Source organism: Palaemon carinicauda, chromosome 42 (genome assembly GCF_036898095.1).
Source record: "Palaemon carinicauda isolate YSFRI2023 chromosome 42, ASM3689809v2, whole genome shotgun sequence".
NCBI classification, from domain to species: domain Eukaryota; kingdom Metazoa; phylum Arthropoda; class Malacostraca; order Decapoda; family Palaemonidae; genus Palaemon; species Palaemon carinicauda.
Window position 1 is genome coordinate 60,348,745 of NC_090766.1, and position 15,404 is coordinate 60,364,148.

At 45.6% G+C, this 15,404-nt stretch overlaps 1 long non-coding RNA gene across 1 annotated transcript in view; it reads left to right on the top strand.

Moving 5' to 3' along the window:
• LOC137632970 (uncharacterized) overlaps positions 1–15,404 on the top strand; it is a 67,397-nt gene that overhangs the window by 36,951 nt on the left and 15,042 nt on the right. Inside the window, exon 2 of the long non-coding RNA XR_011042152.1 lies at positions 8,560–8,756. This is a non-coding gene — a long non-coding RNA (uncharacterized lncRNA). The remainder of the gene's footprint in view (positions 1–8,559; positions 8,757–15,404) is intronic.

The following is a 15,404-nucleotide window of genomic DNA, read 5'->3' on the forward strand; positions in this document are numbered from 1 at the left end:
CAATGTGTCTTTCCTGTACATACACCTCCCTCCCTCACTGATACTTGTAGTATACAGTTCTCTCAAACTGCCTTCTTTTCCATTAGCTCTTAAGAACGGTGTGGGGTCTCTGTTGGGCAATGTACTGAGGACTGCCTTTTCTGGTCCAAGTAAGGGTCCTCACCAGAAAGGGGGAGAGGGTCAGCACAAGAAGAAGAAAACAATAATTTTGCCACCATACTTGGCTAACTAGAGAAATGGACTTCACAGTTGCTGAACATCCCAAAACCCATGAACACTGACCTTTGCCTAGTGGAGAGATGTTGAGTCTTTAATCCGAACTTGAGGGGGTATTAAAACCCTAGGGTTCATTTGCCCAGTCGGTGCAAGAGAATTCTCAAGTTATGGGTGATGCCAAATTCCTTAGCCAAGTTGGTTCCATTGACTCCTTCCCCAGTTTCCAAAATTATTCAGACAGACGCTTCAAGGTCTGCCTGAGGAGGTCATTCAGTGGAGACCTTTGTGTTTTGGAAATGGTCCCCCTCAGTTTGCAGCATTTTACATAAATATGTTGGTACTGATTACGGTCTTCCTGATATTGAAGAGAATTGTCCAAAGAAGGAACTCTCATGTAAAGATCTTCATAGGCAACCAGGAGGCAGTCTGTTGCCTCAGGAAAGGGAGATCTTGCTTGAGAATCCTCAATACAGTGACCATCCCCCTTTTGAAGTTCCTTCAGAAGAGAAATGGGTTCCTCTCACCATCTGTCTGTCAGGTTCACTCAACGTACGGGTAGATGCCCTGTTCAAGCAGACAGTCCTGCATATGGAATGGATCTTGGAATAGAGTTCTTTTCTCAAGGTTTTGATGCTAGTTCCAGTTCTCCAAATATACCTGTTCTTTACAAAGGAGAACCATAAACTTTCACTATACAGTATGCAGCTGTGAATCTGGACTCTCAAGCATTGGCAAGAAATGTTTATGAATTTAGACTGGAAAAGATGGTCGTCGACCTATCTGTTCCCGCCTATGATTTTGATGTCGAAGGCTTTGAATATCCTTCATAATTTTTTCAATATTAATCTTACCCGATGATCATGTAGCTGTCAACTCTGTTGCCCGACAGAAAAATCTAAGGTCGGGATACGCCAGCGATCGCTATACAGGTGGGGGTGTACACAACAGCACCATCTGTCGAGTAGGTACTCAGGTACTTCTTGTCAACAAGAACTCAATTTTTCCTCTGTCGTGCCACCGGCAAGACCTACTTGGATACGCTGTTGTTTCTGGAGTTGTTTTTCACGATTTTGGTGATGTATTCGCTCTAGATTTTAGCCTTCGCTATTCAGGAACCTTTATCATTAGCTTATCAAGCTTTTTGATTAGATTTGGATTAATTGTTAATGAACTTTGCTAGATTTTGGAATTCCCCCTTGACTATTTCTACAATTCAAGATGTCTGACCATTCTCAAGTCCCTAAGTACAGGCAGTGTAGCGTTAGGGCTTGTTCTAGGCGTCTTCCGAAGGCCTCCATAGATCCTCACACCGTTTGTTCCAATTGTAGGGGTAAATCCTGTCAATTGGAAGATCGATGTGAGGAATGCGCTGGGCTTTCGGAATTCGATTTTAACGAATTCCTAAAGAATGCATGTAGGCTAGAGAAGGATAGGATCAAGAGGAGGAGTTCTCGCTCTTTTGATTTTTCCTCTCCCCATGCCCCTCAACCTACTCCTTCCCCTGTAGTGGTGACTCCCGACCCTGCTACTAGTGCTCAACCCTCCATGGCGGACATGATGCGTGCCATTCAGGCTCTTGGTGACAGAGTGGAGTCATTAGCTAATGACCGGAATCAACTTTTGGCAGATGTCAAAGAGTTGAAAGCGCAAAGTGCAGTGGGAAGTGTAGTGAGTGCAAGTGAAGTGAAAAGTGTCAGTGTCAGTGTTGCGCATGAGGGTACATCTGTTCGTGCCAGTCGTCCTCCCAGTCCGGGACCTCTTGCAAGCTCCCAAGCCCAGGGGAGAAGCAATGTCGAAGGACCAAAGGGTTCGACAGGCCTTGATCAGCGTACGGATGTACCCTCAGTGGTTGCGGACGTATCTGTCAGAGATCGTCCCATCCACAAACAGACGAATGAGCCCTATCATTCCTCGTCTGTGGAAGAAGTTTCGAGGAAGAAACGTTGGACCAAGGTCTCACGACCTCTCAAGCGTAAGGTCCCTTCCGAGCGAGTCCAACGGCCCAGGTGTAGCCACTGGGTCAGTTCGGACTCGCCGCAGTCTTCCGAAGACTGCACACCTCCCAAGAGAGGTAGAGTGGTTCCGCAGCAGGCAACTACTCCGTCTGTTGCCGCACCAACCACGGTAGATCCTAAGTGGTCCATGCTGCAGACTATGCAGTCTCAGCTTGCTTCCTTTATGCAGGAGTATCGTGCTGAGAAGGTTGACACTGCACCAGTTAACCTACAACCTGCAACGGTTGTGCGCTCAGCAGATACTGCGGCTGCCTGCTCCCACACTCCGCCTGTGAGAGCTCCACCACCGATGCGCAGTCGACCCTGCCAGACGCATGTTCATGCTGCACCCTCCGTTGACATGCGTGAGCTACCGCATCAGCAGTGGGAAGGTGCTGTCGAGCTGCCGTGTTTTGACGCAATGCGGCATGCTCCGCAACCCATGCGGCATGCTCCGCAACCCACGGCAGTCCCTCCCACGCACCAGCACTCCGCTTTTGTTGTTGCCAGCTCGCAGACTGACCAGCAGCGGCATGATGTTGGATCCGCAGCAGCTACGCATGCACCCGTGCTGCCGGATTCAGCCGTTCAGCTTTCTGCTCCACCTTTGCCACTTCCTCCTCAGCTTTCGGATGATGGAGTATCTGATGACGACGAAGCTGCGCATTTGGACGATCCGCACTCCGACTTAGAAGAACCCAAGTCTACGCCTCCCTCCTTAGACTTTAGGAAAGTCCTTGCCCTGTTCAGGGACTTGTATCCGGAACAGTTTGTGTCTGCAACCCCTCGCTCTCCTCCCTCCGAATTTGCTTTAGGCATGCAGTCAGCAGCTCCTGCCTTCACCAAACTTGTACTCGCACGCTCATCCAAGAGAGCTTTGAGGGTTATGGGAGAGTGGTTGCAGTCCAAGAAGCAGCTGGGAAAGACTGTTTTCATCTTTCCGCCTACCAAGCTTGCTTCCAAATCTAGCGTCTGGTATGCCACGGGAGAGGAACCCGGCTTGGGAGTTCCTGCCTCTGCCCAGGGCGACTTCTCAAGTCTGGTTGACTCTCCCCGCAGGCTGGCTATGAGACGATCTAAGATTTGCTGGTCCTTTTCTGACATGGATCATCTGTTGAAGGGAGTTTTTCGTGCTTTTGAGATCTTCAACTTCCTCGATTGGTGTTTGGGAGCGTTAAGCAGAAAGACTTCCCCTTCGGATAAGGACTCTGCCATGCTTATCATGTCTAGCATGGACAAAGCCATTCGGGATGGGTCTGGTGAGCTTGCGGCTTCGTACGTGTCGGGAGTGCTTAAGAAGAGAGAACATCTTTGCTCCTTCTTGTCGGCTGGGATCACTCCTTGCCAGAAGTCGGAGTTGTTGTTTGCTCCGCTTTCCAAGTGTCTCTTTCCGGAAGAGCTGATCAAGGGGATGGCTGCCTCGTTGATCCAGAAGGATACCCATGACCTGGTGGCGTCCTCCGCACGTAAGGCCAAAGCTTTACCTTCCGTTCCTAGACCTAGGATGGACACACCAGCGTCTAGGTTCATCCCGCCCTTTCGTGGCAGAACCTCCAGCAGAGGAGGTACCCGTGCCGACAGTCATCGTGGCAAATCGAAGAAGGGTTCCAAGTCCTCAAAAGGCAGAATCTGACTGCCTACCTCTCCAGACAGCAGTGGGAGCCAGGCTCAAGAACTTCTGGCAAGCTTGGGAGAACAGAGGTGCAGACGCTCAGTCTGTGAAGTTGCTAAGGGAGGGGTACAGGATTCCGTTCTGCCGCAGTCCCCCTCTAGCAACTTCTCCCATCAACCTCTCTCCCAACTACAAGGAGAAGGACAAGAGGCTAGCGTTGCAACAAGAGGTGTCGCTCTTGCTACAAAAGGGAGCGGTAGTCATAGTCCGGGACCATCAATCCCCGGGCTTCTACAACCGTCTCTTCCTGGTAGCGAAGAAGACAGGAGGTTGGAGACCGGTGCTGGACGTCAGTGCTCTCAATGCTTTTGTCACCAAGCAGACGTTCACAATGGAGACGACGAAGTCGGTCCTAGCAGCGGTCAGGAAGGAAGACTGGATGGTCTCGTTAGACCTGAAAGACGCATACTTTCATGTCCCCGTCCATCCAGACTCCCAACCTTTCCTAAGGTTCGTCTTTGGAAAGGTCGTGTACCAGTTCCAAGCCCTGTGCTTTGGCCTAAGCACGGCACCTCTTGTGTTTACCAAACTGATGAGGAATGTTGCCAAATTCCTTCACTTGGCAGACATCAGAGCCTCCCTCTATTTGGACGACTGGCTTTTAAGAGCTTCGTCAAGTCGTCGCTGTCTGGAGAATCTCAGATGGACTATGGATATGACCAAGGAATTGGGTCTCCTGGTCAATATAGAGAAGTCCCAACTCGTCCCATCCCAAACCATTGTCTATCTAGGTATGGAGATTCAGAGTCGAGCTTTTCGGGCTTTTCCGTCGGCCCCCAGGATCAGTCAAGCCCTAGAATGCATCCAGAGCATGCTGAGAAGGAACCGATGTTCAGTCAGGCAGTGGATGAGTCTAACAGGGACACTTTCATCGCTGGCCCAGTTCATCGAGTTAGGGAGACTCCACCTCCGCCCCCTTCAGTATCATCTAGCTGCTCACTGGAGAAAGGACATGACGCTAGAGGCAGTCTCTGTGCCTATTTCCGAAGAGATGATGTCTACACTGACGTGGTGGAAGAACAGCATTCTTCTCAAGGAAGGTCTACCATTGGCTGTTCAGACCCCCGACCATCGTCTCTTCTCGGACGCATCGGACACGGGCTGGGGTGCGACACTGGACGGACAGGAATGCTCGGGCACGTGGAATCAGGAGCAAAGAACACTTCACATCAACTGCAAGGAGCTATTGGCAGTTCATCTGGCCTTGATAAACTTCAAGTCCCTCCATCTAAGCAAGGTGGTGGAGGTGAACTCCGACAACACCACAGCCTTGGCGTACATCTCCAAGCAAGGAGGGACTCATTCGAGGAAGTTGTTCGAGATCGCAAGGGACCTCCTCACTTGGTCAAAAGATCGAAAGATTTCGCTGGTAACGAGGTTCATTCAGGGCGACATGAATGTCATGGCAGATCGCCTCAGCCGGAAGGGTCAGGTCATCCCCACAGAGTGGACCCTTCACAAGAATGTTTGCAGCAGACTATGGGCCCTGTGGGGTCAGCCCACCATAGATCTATTCGCTACCTCGATGACCAAGAGGCTCCCGATGTATTGTTCTCCGATTCCAGACCCAGCAGCAGTTCACGTGGATGCCTTTCTTCTGGATTGGTCCCATCTAGACCTGTATGCGTTCCCTCCGTTCAAGATTGTCAACAGGGTACTACAGAAGTTCGCCTCTCACGAAGGGACACGGTTGACGTCGGTTGCTCCCCTCTGGCCCGCGAGAGAATGGTTCACCGAGGTACTGCAATGGCTAGTGGACGTTCCCAGGACTCTTCCTCTAAGAGTGGACCTTCTGCGTCAGCCGCACGTAAAGAAGGTACACCCAAGCCTCCACGCTCTTCGTCTGACTGCCTTCAGACTATCGAAAGACTCTCAAGAGCTAGAGGCTTTTCGAAGGAGGCAGCCAGAGCGATTGCCAGAGCAAGGAGGACATCCACTCTCAGAGTCTATCAGTCAAAATGGGAAGTCTTCCGAAGCTGGTGCAAGGCGAATGCAGTTTCCTCAACCAGTACCTCTGTAACGCAGATAGCTGACTTCCTTTTACATCTAAGGAATGTAAGATCCCTATCAGCTCCTACGATCAAAGGTTACAGAAGCATATTGGCAGCGGTCTTCCGCCACAGAGGCTTAGATCTTTCCACCAACAAAGATCTACAGGACCTCCTTAAGTCTTTTGAGACCTCAAAGGAGCGTCGGTTGACCACACCAGGCTGGAACCTAGACGTGGTTTTAAGGTTCCTGATGTCAGCAAGGTTCGAACCGCTTCAATCAGCCTCTTTTAAGGATCTCACATTAAAGACTTTTCCTCGTTTGCTTAGCAACAGCTAAAAGAGTCAGTGAGATTCACGCCTTCAGCAGGAACATAGGTTTTACATCTGAAACGGCTACATGTTCCTTGCAGCTTGGTTTTTTAGCTAAAAACGAGCTTCCTTCTCGTCCTTGGCCCAAGTCGTTCGAGATCCCAAGCCTGTCCAACTTGGTGGGGAACGAACTAGAAAGAGTACTTTGCCCAGTAAGAGCTCTTAAGTACTATTTAAGACGTACAAAGCCATTACGAGGACAATCAGAAGCTTTATGGTGTTCTATCAAGAAACCTGCTTTACCGATGTCTAAGAACGCAGTTTCTTATTACATCAGGCTTTTGATTAGAGAGGCCCATTCTCATCTGAAGGAAGAAGACCTTGCTTTGCTGAAGGTAAGGACACATGAAGTTAGGGCTGTCGCTACTTCAGTGGCCTTCAAACAGAACCGTTCTCTGCAGAGTGTTATGGATGCAACCTATTGGAGAAGCAAGTCAGTGTTCGCATCATTTTACCTCAAAGATGTCCAGTCTCTTTACGAGAACTGCTACACCCTGGGACCATTCGTAGCAGCGAGTGCAGTAGTAGGTGAGGGCTCAACCACTACATTCCCATAGTCCCATAACCTTTTTTAATCTTTCTCTTGAAATGCTTTTTATTGTTGTTTTTTGGGTTGTACGGAAGGCTAAGAAGCCTTCCGCATCCTGGTTGATTTGGCGGGTGGTCAAATTCTTTCTTAAGAAGCGCCTAGATTAGAGGTTGTGATGAGGTCCTTTAGTATGGGTTGCAGCCCTTCATACTTCAGCACCTAGGAGTCGCTCAGCATCCTAAGAGGATCGCTAGGCTCAGTAAGGAAGACGTACTTAAAAAGGCAGAGTAATGGTTCAAGTCGACTTCCTTACCAGGTACTTATTTATTTTATGTTTGTTATTTTGAATAACTGCTAAAATGAAATACGGGATACTTAGCTTCTAATGTTAACATGTATGCTGGTCTCCACCCACCCCCCTGGGTGTGAATCAGCTACATGATCATCGGGTAAGATTAATATTGAAAAATGTTATTTTCCTTAGTAAAATAAATTTTTGAATATACTTACCCGATGATCATGAATTTAAGGACCCTCCCTTCCTCCCCATAGAGAACCAGTGGACCGAGGAGAAAATTGAGTTCTTGTTGACAAGAAGTACCTGAGTACCTACTCGACAGATGGCGCTGTTGTGTACACCCCCACCTGTATAGCGATCGCTGGCGTATCCCGACCTTAGATTTTTCTGTCGGGCAACAGAGTTGACAGCTACATGATCATCGGGTAAGTATATTCAAAAATTTATTTTACTAAGGAAAATAACATTTTAAGGAGCAGCTGTTTTAATAGCACTGTTTTGGGCTATCAACCCATGTATCCACTGCTGCAGAGTCAGACCAAGAATACACCTGCTTCAGATAGCACAGCTGTATCAGGAAATAGGAAGGCAGACTACTTCGCTTCCTCTTTTCCAACACAGAACCTTCACACTTGAATTTTCTTTCCCGCAATTTCAAGAAGGAATTTTCAGCCCATAACTTGGCATATTTGATGAGCTGCAAGAGGTCTTCATCCATAAGGCAATACCAATCTGTGTGGAAGGTATGGATGGCTTTTCTACAGAGTCAGACAACTAAACTTCTTGGCTTCCTTTCTGGTCCACCTCTTTGAGGAGAGGAGTCTCCATCCATCATCTATACTACCATGTATATGTTTTAACAGAACCTACCAAGTGTGCCTTTGACATGCATGGATCTCGACTTGGATATGTTTCATAAGATAACCCAGTCATTTGCCTTGCAGAGACCATCCCATCTTTATCGTAGTTTTTTGGTCTCTGGATAGGGTTCTTGATTTTTGGCTGGGTTGGATAATTCCACCATTTCCCTTATAGAACTGTTACAAAAAGCTATATTTATAGTAGTTTTCGCCTTCAGACAAGTATCGGTGAACTGGTGGCTTTTTGGAGAGACTGGGAGGTCATAACAATAATTCCTGGTTGTTTGCTAATGCATTAGAGTAATTGTCTCCTTTTTCTAGTCAATAATGAAAAGCCTCTTCAGAGATGGGATTCACTCAATATCTCAGTTCTAGGGTTAGGGGATCGCAAACTCCTTTCAGATGTCGACTTTAAAATTATACTTATAGAGATCCATTTCTTCTGAAGTTAGTCTGTTTCAAAATACCCAGACCAACAAGTCCCTTTCAACAAGGTTAACCATATCTTGATGACCTTAATTAAAAATCTGATCCTGTCTCCATCCCTAAAACCGATGTGAGAAAAATTTCTCTTCTGTAGCATTCTTTGCTAATACTGTATACAATTTCAAGACATCTATTGTTTTACAGGTTGGTCTGGGCATAGTGTGTTTATTAAACACAACCTAAAACACATCCAGGCTTTACAGCATTCATGTGTGGTACTTGGCGCATTCGTTACTCATGCATGGTTAGCCCAGAGGAAAGGACCAAATCAACCAGGTTCTTCAGGAGAAGCAGAGTAATGGAATGTTTGGCAGCCAGCATTCTTCAGCTATCCTTGTAAGGTAAGAGTCAGACTTTTGAGTTTTTCTACTTACTCTTAGGAGCCGTTGCATGTCTTGTAGATTGTACTTAGTTGAAGACGATTATTCTGGAATGGACACAATTCTACTGATTAATACTCTTGAAACAAGTTCTTGGAGACCACACAGCACTCTAACCCCCAAAAAGTAGTTTTGACAAATAAAGATTTTTGGGGGGAGGTGCTTTTGGTCTCCAAAACCATCCCTCTCACCGTAGCCTTATGCAGGAGAGTGGTGAATTGTTTTTATATGTTTGATAGCAAATGGTAGTAAGGGGTTTGTTGTGACTTAGATACAGCGGCAGTGATAACTGAGAGGGTAGTTCCTTTCCAGGGCACTATGCATGACATCACTCATAGACAATTTTCAGCTACTGAGGTGTGGAAAATTCAAATGATCCTGAACTTGCAGGTCTCTCCTATACACACTGAGTCTGTGCTTTGCACAATGATACACTGGCCCTAGAGCAGGGGAAACGATATTTCTTTGGTAATCCGGTTGTATTGGATTCAATGTTCTAGCCTGTAACAGGAAAGCCCCTGGAGACCCGTAGCATCTCCCCAAAAATAGTGTAAGTTCTTCCTTCGTCAATACTACTGTACTTTATTCATTACTTTCTATATACAGTAGTTTGTTTATTTCCTTATTTCCTTTCCTCGCTGGGCTATTTTTCCATGTTGGAGCCCTTGTACTTATAGCATCCTGTTTTAGTAATAATGATAGTAATACAATAATAATGATAAGTGAATTTTTCAATATTTAACTTAGCCGGTGATTATATAGCTGCAACTCTGTTGCTCGACAGACAACTCTACGGAAAAACTCGCCAGCGATCGCTACACAGGTTGCGGGTGTGCCCAACAGCGCCATCTGTCGACCAGATACCCAGCTCTCAATGTAAACAAAGACTCAATTTTCTCTCTGTCGAGGTGTCGACAAGACGTACTTTACTCGCTGTTGCTAAACTGGAGTTTTTCACATCTAATTGGTGAAGTACTATATTCTAGTTTTGAGCTTTCGCAATGCAGGTGTTTTATCTTCATCTTAAATCTTGAACTCGTTTTGGATAGATTTGATTATGGTGACAAAGAGAGTACAGTATGGACTTTCTTTCACTTTTAAATGGCCGACCCTTCCCTTAGACGGAAGTGTGTTTAGGCTTTTAGTAATTATCTTATCACGTTATAAATTATTTATAGATTTTCCTCTATATATTTTATATCTCTCCGCCTTTATTAGGCCTCTTCGATTAACTTTCCATTTATTATCCATCCATATACCAAAGGCACTTCCCCCAATTTTGGGGGGTAGCCGACATCAACAAGAACAAAAAAAAAAAAAAAAAAAAAAAAAAAAAAAAAGGGGACCTCTACTCTCTATGTTCCTCCAGCCTAACCAGGGACTCAGCCGAGTTCAGCTGGTACTGCTAGGGTGCCACAGCCCAACCTCCCACATTTCCACCACAGATGAAGCTTCATACTGCTGAGTCCCCTACTGCTGCTACCTCCGCGGTCATCTAAGGCACCGGAGGAAGCAGCAGGGCCTACCGGAACTGCGTCACAATCGCTCGCCATTCATTCCTATTTCTAGCACGCTCTCTTGCCTCTCTCACGTCTATCCTCCTATCACCCAGAGCTTTCTTCACACCATCCATCCACCCAAACCTTGGCCTTCCTCTTGTACTTCTCCCATCAACTCTTGCATTCATCACCTTCTTTAGCAGGCAGCCATTCTCCATTCTCTCAACATGGCCAAACCACCTCAACACATTCATATCCACTCTAGCCGCTAACTCATTTCTTACACCCGTTCTCACCCTCACCACCTCGTTCCTGACCCTATCTACTCGAGATACACCAGCCATACTCCTCAGACACTTCATCTCAAACACATTCAATTTCTGTCTCTCCATCACTTTCATTCCCCACAACTCTGATCCATACATCACAGTTGGTACAATCACTTTCTCATATAGAACTCTCTTTACATTCATGCCCAACCCTCTATTTTTTACTACTCCCTTAACTGCCCCCAACACTTTGCAACCTTCATTCACTCTCTGACGTACATCTGCTTCCACTCCACCATTTGCTGCAATAACAGACCCCAAGTACTTAAACTGATCCACCTCCTCAAGTAACTCTCCATTCAACATGACATTCAACCTTGCACCACCTTCCCTTCTCGTACATCTCATAACCTTACTCTTACCCACATTAACTCTCAACTTCCTTCTCTCACACACCCTTCCAAATTCTGTTACTAGTCGGTCAAGCTTCTCTTCTGTGTCTGCTACCAGTACAGTATCATCCGCAAACAACAACTGATTTACCTCCCATTCATGATCATTCTCGTCTACCAGTTTTAATCCTCGTCCAAGCACTCGAGCATTCACCTCTCTCACCACTCCATCAACATACAAGTTAAACAACCACGGCGACATCACACATCCCTGTCTCAGCCCCACTCTCACCGGAAACCAATCGCTCACTTCATTTCCTATTCTAACACATGCTTTACTACCTTTGTAGAAACTTTTCACTGCTTGCAACAACCTTCCACCAACTCCATATAACCTCATCACATTCCACATTGCTTCCCTATCAACTCTATCATATGCTTTCTCCAGATCCATAAACGCAACATACACCTCCTTACCTTTTGCTAAATATTTCTCGCATATCTGCCTAACTGTAAAAATCTGATTCATACAACCCCTACCTCTTCTAAAACCCCCCTGTACTTCCCAGATTGCATTCTCTGTTTTATCCTTAATCCTATTAATCAGTACTCTACCATACACTTTTCCAACTACACTCAACAAACTAATACCTCTTGAATTACAACACTCATGCACATCTCCCTTACCCTTATATAATGGTACAATACATGCACAGACCCAATCTACTGGTACCATTGACAACACAAAACACACATTAAACAATCTCACCAACCATTCAATTACAGTCACACCCCCTTCCTTCAACATCTCAGCTTTCACACCATCCATACCAGATGCTTTTCCTACTCTCGTTTCATCTAGTGCTCTCCTCACTTCCTCTATTGTAATCTCTCTCTCATTCTCATCTCCCATCACTGGCACCTCAACACCTGGAACAGCAATTATCTCTGCCTCCCTATCATCCTCAACATTCAGCAAACTTTCAAAATATTCCGCCCACCTTTTCCTTGCCTCCTCTCCTTTTAACAACCTTCCATTTCCATCTTTCACTGTCTCTTCAATTCTTGTGCCGGCCTTTCTTACTCTCTTCACTTCTTTCCAAAACTTCTTCTTATTCTCTTCATATGACTGACCCAGTCCCTGACCCCACCTTAGGTCAGCTGCCCTCTTTGCCTCATGTACCTTGCGCTTTACTTCCACCTTTTTCTCTCTATATTTTTCATACTTCTCTATACTATTACTCTGCAGCCATTCTTCAAAAGCCCTCTTTTTCTCTTCCACTTTTACCTTCACTCCTTCATTCCACCATTCACTGCCCTTCCTCATGCTGCCTCCAACAACCTTCTTGCCACATACATCACTTGCAATCCCAACAAAATTTTCTTTTGCTAACTTCCACTCCTCCTCTAAATTACCAGTTTCTCTTACTCTCACTTCGTCATATGCCATTTTCAACCTTTCCTGATATTTACTTTTTACCCCAGGTTTTATTAGCTCTTCAACCCTCACTAGCTCCCTTTTACATCCACCTACTCTATTCCCCCACTCTTTTGCTACAACCAATTTTCCTTCCACCAAAAAATGATCAGACATACCGTTAGCCATACCCCTAAACACATGCACGTCTTTCAATCTTCCAAACATTCTTTTTGTTATCAACACATAATCCATTAATGCCCTTTCTACTACTCTTCCATTTGCCACTCTTACCCATGTATACTTATTTTTATCTTTCTTCTTAAAAAAGCTAGCACTTATTACCATCTCTTGTTCAACACACATATCTACCAGTCTCTCACCACTCTCATTTTCACCTGGTACGCCATACTTTCCAATGACACCTTCTACCTCTCCAGCACCCACTCTAGCATTTAAGTCACCCATAACAACTACATAATTCCTTCTATCCAGTCCTTCTACACACCTAGTTAATTCATTCCAAAACTCATTCCGCTCTTCTTCACTTTTCTCACTACCTGGCCCATACGCACTGACAAACGCCCAACATTCCCTACCCAACCTAACCCTTACCCACATTAACCTAGATGATATCTCCTTCCATTCCACTACTTTACCTGTCATCCATTCACTCAGCAATAAAGCCACACCCTCTCTCGCTCTTCCCCTTTCAATCCCAGACACTCTACCAGACATTTCACCAAACATCACTTCACCCTTTCCTTTCATCTTTGTCTCACACAAGGCCAATACATCCATCCTCCTACTTCTAAACATACTTCCAATCTCACATCTTTTACTCTCTATCGTACTACATCCACTCACATTCAAACACCCCAAAACTAGAGTGCGGGGAGCAGTCACTCTCCCCCCAGCTCCATTTCTTTGTTGCTGTCTCACAGGATACTTTTACAGGAGAGGGGGTTCCCAGCCCCCTCGTCCCGTCCCTTTTAGTCGCCTCTTACGACACGCAGGGATAACGTTGGCGCTATTCTAATTGTTTTATGCCCCCGCGGCCACATTTATTATAAACATATAAAAATAAATTTTAATGTTTTGTTTATATGCGACCTTTCCTGAGAGTAGGCGGTCCTAACTTGGAAACCGAAGTTAATCAACGTTGAGCCCTTTATATCGTAATTAGCTTTTAAAGAGCTAAGGATTTAAAACTTTTTAAATGTAATATGAAAGAATTTCTTTGATAGTCTTCGTACTGTTTTCAAAGATGAACTAACGTTTAGTTTATTTATGCTACGCAGTTGTTGACGTTCAGGACGTTCAACATGCGCTCTATCGTTACGATAGAGAGAGAGTGTATCACGGTCTCACTTTGCAGTAAGAGTAAATCGATTCTGACGTTTTGTTCATTCTTTCTTAGCTTAAATGTTTTAAATTCTATTTTAAAGGAACTTTTTAATTTAAAAACCTTTCAGTTTTTTCCTTTAGTCAAATAACATGTTTTTTTGACGAAATATAATTGGGCTCTTCTCTTAGGTGCGAAATTAAGAGAGAAAGAGAGAGAGAGATAGAGACGGAGGGAGAGAGAGGAGAGAAAACGTTCCGTTCAAGCGGGTAACGTTGTTCTCGAGTTACTCTCGTCCCTAGTCTCTGTACGGGGAGGAAGGATAAAACGTTTTTAGTTTTTTATTCTCGTCCCCAGGCTATGTGCGGTGAGAGATTGAAAACGTAGTTTATAGGAACTAGTGTTTAGTCTCTTTCCCACCCACTGATTTTTTTTATCTTAAAATATGTTTTCTGTTTTTTGCTGGTATTAATGAGCTTGCATTATACGACTGATTTCGCAATTACTACCTTTTAATGAAGGGTAGAATTGCGTGTTTCAGGTAGAAATCAGTAAAAGTTTCGATTTCAGTGATAGAAGTGCAAAACAGAAAATCGAAGTGATAAAGTGATATGCGCAAAGTGTTACAGTGTTGCGTCCGAGGGTTCGTCTGTTCGTGCCTGTCGTTCACCTAGTCCGGGACCTCTTGCATGCTCCCAAGCCCAGGGGAGAAGTAATGTCAAACGACTTATGGGTTCGAGAGGCTTTGATCAACGAACAGATGTTTTCCCTCTATGGTTTCGGGTGTATCTTACCAAGATCTCCCCTACCATAAGACGAGAGAGACGTTGTTTCTCCTCGTCATCCGAAGGCTTTTCGCATAAGAAACCTGTCACAAGGTTTCGAAGCCCTTAAGCAAAAGTCAGTCCTTTCAGGATAGGTCCAGCGTCCTGGTTACAGCCATTAGGACAGCTCTGACCCTATGCAGTCATCGGATAACTGCTCGCCGCCTAACAAAAGCGTAACACAGACTCCGAGAGTCTTTTTTGTTGGCAAAGTGTTGCGGTCACAGACGTTACCCTCGTCTCTTACCACAACCATTTCCGTTGATCCTTAATGGGTTGTATGGCAAGACATGCAGTATATGCTTGCCTCCCTTATGGAAGACTATTCTGCCGATTAGTCCGTTGAGTCAAGCCGTTTATCTCATCGATATCCTGGCTTTCAGCCGACCTAACATTCCTTTGTGCTTACTGTTGACGTTGGCGTAGCTAAGTCACGTCAGTCAGGTTGTTTAGAACCACACTCGATGCGGTCTCGTGTGGTTTTTCAGCCGCATTTGGACGTTAGGCCACTTGCTGATGCTCCTGTTGACGTTCAAGACGTTCACTAACAATCGGAGTTGACTTGTTTTGACGCTGTGCGTCAACCTCCGCATTCTAGAGTTGTTTTGACTGCTCAGTCTAGGCAGTCAAAGCAGTCTCGAGTGGACGCTGTGCGTCCTCACGCACCTGTTGTGGTTGACAGTTCAGTTGTTGATAGTTCACAGTCTGTCAAGCAGTTACATGACGTTGCGTTCTGGTCCGCTACTTATGCACCAGTGAGTGTGGACTCTGCTTGTAAAGCATTGCCACCACGGTAGGTCTCTCCCTTGCTTGAGACTCAGCTTTTATCGGACAAGGTTCCTGTAGATGAGGAAGTTGCTGTT